The 7500-nt window shown below is 42.1% G+C and overlaps 1 long non-coding RNA gene across 1 annotated transcript; it reads right to left on the minus strand.

Annotated features, from left to right (window-relative positions):
- Window positions 1–1093: 1093 nt before the first annotated feature.
- Window positions 1094–2078, minus strand: LOC309541018. Its single transcript, XR_014223617.1, has 2 exons — window positions 1197–2078; window positions 1094–1155 (listed from the first exon to the last, which is right to left on the minus strand). It is a non-coding gene; the product is annotated as an uncharacterized lncRNA (long non-coding RNA).
- Window positions 2079–7500: the final 5422 nt, after the last annotated feature.

A 7500-nucleotide genomic window follows, 5' to 3' on the forward strand; every position in this document is an offset into this window, starting at 1 on the left:
TGACAACAGAAGAAACACAAAGGCCAGAGCAACATGGTACAATTACACACCACCTCAATCTTTGAGCAGTGAGAGATTCGAGAGGTTCCAGGCATTTACCCAGGATTTGGTTTTCTTGGAATGAAGGTCAGTGGAGACTGTGGTGTCTTTAGGATATATGGTTTTATTTACACATCTATACAACCTGAGCATAAGATGAAGCGGCTCACAGCATTAACCCCCCCCCAAAAGATCTTGCTTCTCCCTTACTCATAGCCTTGAATTCCAGCACAAGTCAAGCATGGCTCTGTATCTCCAGCTTCTCAGCTTGCTTTGTGCTCAGTTCACCCAAAATTGCTTGCCTATTGTTCTTCTATCTACCAGCCCAATGGGAAGGGGAAAGGCACAGCCATGTCCCCCATGGCACACCGCAACTCATTTGGTTATGCTAATCATGGTGCGTAACTAGCCAGCCTCAACCATCTCCCAGACAAAGAAATTGGTTTGCCAGGCTTGCTCTCATACCTTCTTCCCCAAAAGATACAGGAACCCAAGAACTGGGAGGGGCTTAGGGCATCATGCAGGCTGACCCCACAAACCTGCAACAATACATTCCCTCCGGGGCTGCTTCCCCATAACATTATAGCTTCACTTGACCTCATACACCGGTGTGAGCATGCTGTGTGTTTCTGACTCTTGTCATCAACAGCCAATGTGTGTGGTGGGTCAACATACAATGAGATAATGTCACAATGTGACTATGTTTTGCATAGCAATGTTGTGTGGAGTGTAACATATAATTCTGCTGGTAGAGTAAATATTTTCAAATTGCAGGTAGACCAGCCCACTTACTTTTTGTGACAGCTCCCTTATCTCCTGCTATAGTAGAGGCCCATCATTTGGCTAAAATGAGGGGGTTGGGCCCCCTTGCGGTTTTCATCAAGAGCCTCCTCCCTTTTCTTTCATGAACTGAAGACTGGCTGAGTCTTAACACACTCAAATGGGGCTCATTATTCAAAGCCATTTTGAAATGATACCCACCACCCTTATACACCCAACTCTTCTTTTTAGAAAGTTCAGATCAGGTTCTATGTGTATCCCAGTGATCTAATAATAATAATAATAATATCTTTATTGTCATTGCCCCCTCTCGGGGACAACGAAATTACTTGGCTGCTCCATCCACCCAGGTAGAGCACTCCACACAAAATCAAAACAACTATAAAAACACTAATTAAAACAATACAGTATAATACAGCAAGGAAGATTAGATGACTTTCAAAGTCCAGGCTTCCCATTCAGGGCCGAGATCGCTCTGGAGAAGAAGCTGTTCTTAAGACGGCTCGTTCTTGTCTTCATCGTCCTGTATCTCCGTCCCAACGGCAGGAGCTCGAAGAGACAGTGACCAGGATGCGATGGATCTTTTACTATGTCCAGTGCCTTCCTATGGCACCTTGTGGCATAAATCTGCTCTAAGGTGGAGAGTGGGCAGCCAACAATGCTCTCTGCTGCCTTAACAACTCTGCACAACCCCAACCTGTCCCGGGTAGTACAGCTTCCGTACCACACACATAAGCCATAAGTGAGCACGCTCTCAATGGCACAGTGATAGAAGGCAAGCAGCAGTTTCTGCGGAAGATGGTTTTTCCTTAGAATTCTCAAAAAGTACAGTCTCTGCTGCGCCTTCTTCACAAGCCCCCTTGTGTTGACACTCCAGGACAGATCCTCTTGTAATTCAATGCCCAAAAATCTGAACGTTGTTACCCTCTCCACACAGACCCCATCAATCAAAAGTGGCTGGACATTGCTCTTCTGTCTCCTGAAGTCCACCACAAGCTCCTTTGTCTTCCTTGTATTTATGAGCAAGTTGTTAGCTCTGCACCACTCTGTCAGCCGCTCCACCTCATCTCTATAGTCCGTTTCACCCTCCACTGCTGGTCCATGTTCATTGATCTTCCAGAATTCTGCAACATTGCATATGCCCAATTCATTTAAGGAACCGATTGAGTTTCTCTGATGGAATATGCTTTTTCCTCCCTTTTCTTTTTTTAGTACTAGCTGTTCCAAATACATCATAACTTATTATGCGGGTAAGAAAACTGATGAAAAGAGATGTCTGAAGAAATGTATGTAGGCCTTTTACTGAATGACATTTTGTTTTGTTTTGCTGAATAGTCCAAAATAATGCTTACCTTATCACCCATTACGCTAAAGTTGCACATACCTATAAAAGAATGCATTTGGTTATCAAAGAGACTAATTGACTAAGATGCTTAACTTTCATTAAACTGGTGCCCAGTCCCCTCTGAATTCTTAGTAAGGATTCTTATTAAGATCCCACTGTATGAGATTATGGACAAGACATAGAAGATAAATGCTCTTTTTATAATGCATGCAACCATGAGCAGGATTTGTAAGCATAAGTATTAAAGCAGCACACCAAGGCACTTTCCTTTTTATTTCTTTTGGCAAGTATATTCAATTAAGCAATTGATTTTCACATAAAGAACAATTTCATTTTGCAAGGCTGATTTGCTAGCAAATGAGCAAGAATTATAAAGAAGCCTGTTGCCATACATTTATTCCTTCCACAGCAAGAACAGTGTTTGAAAACTAAATTGGCACAACGGGGATGGAACAATATTGATCTATAAACAAAGATGGAAGGCATAATCATTTATGTGCAATTTCTACTTAAAGCAGTCATTTTGCTGCTCTCTAATTATTAGTGAATGAATTTATGTGCAGAGACAATTAAAGGGACACCACACTACCGGAATCTTGGGTCTATCCATACCATAGATTTAGGCTGGCCATTCCTGTTCCCCCAGAGGACTCTGGGAAATGAAATTCTGTAAGGGCTAAAGATTGCTAGCTATATTGTCAGTAGCTTTGCCAAAGTACAGAATTCTTTAGGAGAAGCCATGAAGTTTTAAATCAGTATAAAATAAATCTGCTACTACATGTGTGACTTGAACTTTCTGCACACAAACCAGATCACCAAACTTTGGGGGCCAATGGACACATATGAAATTTTGAGATAGTGTTCTAGCTGCCAGTCACAAAATGGCTGCAGTGAAGGGTGCACTGTAACGCAAAATGGCTGCTATGTCAGCATGGCATAATGGTTGCCACATCTAAAAGAGCAAAATAAGAGGCAGGACAACAAAATGGTGTGTGTGTGTGTGTGCCCCCCCCCAATCAACAGACCCATCAATGGGACAAAAGGCACCTACAACAGCCACTGCCCCACCTCTTCAATGTGAGGTGGGGCCATCCAATCCTGGCATCCAATGAAAAATGAGCATCTTTAAGGGAGCCATGCCCAATGTATGAGACACTGAGTGCAAACTGTAACTGAGCGGGGAAAACAGTTTCTTGTGCATTATGGATTTTTAAGGGAATATTTACAGAGACTTTTTGCAGGCACCATAAAGGTATTGACAGGCATGCAGGCAAGCTTATATTTTCAATCACCTGATGCTCAGTGGAGTTTAGATGTGGAGAAAAAAATCAGACCCATTTTTAGACAGTGTGTTGTCATGTGTCACTAACCAGTACCAGAGTGAAAATGGATGTAGGCAAGAAAAAAACGAATTCCCAGAGCAAAAACAAGAATAGGAATATTAAAGCAGCACAATTCTCATGGTTTACAAAAGGAACACTGACTCCAAAAGAACTGAAAAATGTCTTATCCAGTTACCACTGTGCTTTGAAGATGGAGATTAACCTAAATTTAGAGAAAATGTGTTGCAATTGTTTATCCAGTGGAGAATATGATGAAGGATGCTTCCACACTGAGTATTTACTATGGAAAAGCCACACTTTGTTCACTCACTTTTAAGGAGGCATCTGCACAATGACATGAATAAAATATTCTCATGCCATCTTCTACCTCAAGTATATCTTTTCCCATAGGAACTGACCTGGACTCTGTGATCATCATCTGAGGCCCTTCTTCATGTGCCTCCACCATGAGAGGTCTGGAGGGTGGCAACATGAGAACTGACCTTTTCTGCAGTGGCTTCTGAAATACTCTCCCTAGGGAGGCTCACCTGGTGCCTTCATTACATACCTTTAGGTGCCAAGCAAAAACATTCCTCTTCTCCCAGGCCTTTGGCTAATTAAACAATCTGTGACATTTTAAACTCTGTATGGGGGTATTGTTTTTGTTCATTATTATGATATGTACTTTTGTGTTTCTATATTGTAAACCATTCTTTGGATGAAGGGCAGTATAGAAATCTAATTAATTAATTAAATCAATTAATTAATCCAGAATAATGTCTGTTGAAGTTCCTCCTCTGCACCATGAAATCAGAAAATCTGACCATTTCTAAAATCAATGCAACAGCTGTGCAATTTCCCCAGGTGTAGCTACCCCATTGTCATTGCACAACTGTTTAGTAGGTTGTTAGTACAGTACAGCCTATATAGATTACTGTAGCCATTTCTTTTTCTATGGTTCATCTCACCTATTTGGGTATCACTTAACCTTCCACTTTTCAAATAGCATTGTCTTTATATCATTTATTTTCTCCCCTCCCCGGGAGAAGAATCATAATTGGGAGTGCAACAAGAGGGAAAGTTTTTAATCCTTTCACCACACACAGTAGTCCCAATAAAAATGTCCCCAACTCTATCATTTGTGGTGAGGGAAAGGGGGCTGCCCATCTGACTACAGAAGGTTATTTGGATTCCTGCAGTCTATAGAAGCAGAGTTGCTATTCTGCTTGTGTACAGAAATGATTGGGTGCTGCTAAATCATTGGTGTCTAAAAGCACCTGAAATGAAATGGAGTGATTAAGATTTGAGTGAGCATACAGAGAAGAATCCAGTGGTGTCAATGTAGAAAATGATGCTATATAGCCTGAGAGGAACCTCAGCTCAGAGCTGAAAGATATGTTTGATTAAAACAGTTTTTACAGAAACAAAGAGCTACAATCTGAGGGCAATGTGATGAAAAACAAAGTCCACTACCCTGCAGCTATAGTGTGTGAGAAATCCATGCAAAATTTAATCTCAGTCTTCAAACACAGGCAATAAAATCAATTTGTTCAGAATCAAAAGTTCCTCAAAAAGGGATGTTTGGTGATTATTCTTTGCTTCCTTGTAGGACGCACATGAGCGTGTGTGCTGCATGTCAATCTTAGCATGAATTTCCCCACTATCTAAGGCTAACTTTACACATTATTTGAGCTAAGTAATGAGTACAGAGTGACAAGTATTTAATAATGTACCAGGAAACTGGTCTGGCCTAAGACATTTTGGCACTTGAGGGAAACCACAAAATGGCTTCCCATGTACTCCCCCTGCCAGGAACAAGCTGGGGAGTGAAGATCTACATGCAATGCATTCCTTGGAGGCCGGATTTGCTGCCCCTGTGGATGCTGCTGCCCAAAGCAGTCACCTCACCTTGCCACATGAGAGGGCCGGCCCTGCCAGGAAACGTTGATAGCTTTGCTCTGAAATCAGAAATGGTATTCTGAGCACAGCAGTGTCATTATAATATCTAGGATACTTTGGGGCAAGGCTGGATCTGTACCAACAGCTGTTCTAATCACCTGTTGCTGATAGCCATACAAGGAAGTTCCCCAATTTCCACATTACATCCTATAACTGACACTGCTGGCATTGCCCATCCTGGTCCAATTTCTTTGCAGAAGAGCTCATATGCACTTTAACTAGACAACCTGAATTTCCCAGTGCTGTTGAATCCCACCCAGAAGATAGCTACAGTCCTGAACTACCCCTTCTGGATGATACTCAAAGCTTAAATGTGACAGTATCCCATAATTTAATTCTATAATAACATAAGGAACTGATCGGAATATGGCTCTAGCTGGAATGCCAGTATGGGCTCAGGGGCCACATGTGCGGCCCCAGCCTTGGACATCCCTGCCCCTGCCCATCTCCAGTTGTGTGTTCGACTAAGCATGCTTAGAAGCCTCCCTGTGTGGATGAATCCTTTGTTATCAGGGTTCCACATCCAAACTAGGCTTCAAAGCACGTTTACCAAATTGTGCTTTTCCAGCTCCTACCATTCAACATTGGTGGAATGAACATTGCTGCACATGAAAAGAGGATGAGGGCTGGTGCCCCTCCCCTCCTCCAACTCAACTTTGCAGTTGTGCTGGTGTGACGCATCAAGGAACTGACCCATTTTTATTTTGTTTTTTGGCAAAAACGTAGTGCTGTTTCTACAGACACATTTTTTTACCAGGCGTTTTAACCTAGCAGCAATAGAAGCCAGTCACCACAGTTTAATCATGCTCAATAACAAGCCGTCAGCAGTTAGCAGAATGATTATTACTTCTGTGTGGCCTTTGGCAACAGCATATAATCACTCATCTCACAGGAAGCTGGGGGGAAATCAGAGAAGAAAGGGAGCAAGGGGAAAAAAACCCCACCGCAGAGGAGAGAGAGGGAAGAGTGGTGGGTATATGTGCATGGGCACTTTGCTGACAAACCCCTGGATTTGTGGCATCATACACAAGGGCATATTTGGAGGAAATGGTGGCTGCTCACTGCCAGATGCCATTCCCTCTCAACTCCCCTATGTATAATGGCACATCATGTGAAGTGAGCCTCCTTAGTAGCAGTGTTGACTTCGTTCTTGTATCCTCTTCTATCAGTGTAGCAACTGTGATCAGTGCAGATTTAGTTTGCAGCTGCCACATGGCTGCAGCTGCTGCTGTAATATGATCTAAGGTTATTTTCACTTAGACAGGAGGCACCCTCATAATAGCACATCTAATTATTTACTTTCCCTAATGCTTGTTTTCAAAAGTCATTTGAAGAAGCGAGGGGTTGTGATTTGTTCTCTAAACAGGGCCAGCTCAAGACATTGAGGGGAGGATCAGATGAGCAAATTGTGCCCGAAGAGGAATAATTAATATTATTAATACTACATACAGAACTTGTATTTATTTAAATTTGTTTATTTATTTTTCAAATGATGAAATACTCTTGGTGCAATAGTGGATTTCAAGACAGCAAACAAAGCCATTTACAATTACAAAGACATTATGAAGCAAACAAATGAGTTGTACAATAAATGGAAGAGGAATATAATCATTCCATCAGCAACACATACCTACATCTAGAATGCTGGGTTAGTACAAAGATTATAACCTGGAGCCAAAAAGAATGCATGATGTATGGAGGTATAGATTATAATTTTTAGATATTTTGGCCCCAAATCATTTAGGGAGCAATCCTACAGGAAGATAAGCCAGGACAAACAGGGTTAGAGTCCATTAGATCTTTGGCTCTGCCGGGAGGTTCCCGGTGCAGCTGGACTACACCAGTGTAAGTAACTCTGGTTTCTCTTAAGATCGTATAAATCTTTTGCCTTTTACTAAGTCCCCATCCTCAGCTCAGCAGCATATCTCCAGCTGAGCTGAGCCTGGAAGATCTTAAGCTGGTGTAAGACCTGAAAAGAGCCATTCTGGGGTCATGGCATGGGCAAGATGAGGAAAAGGGGGACAAAGACTGGATCCTAAGCCCATTCAATTCTTT

Source organism: Podarcis vaucheri, assembly GCF_965113315.1.
Source record: "Podarcis vaucheri genome assembly, chromosome: 9".
Lineage (NCBI taxonomy): Eukaryota > Metazoa > Chordata > Lepidosauria > Squamata > Lacertidae > Podarcis > Podarcis vaucheri.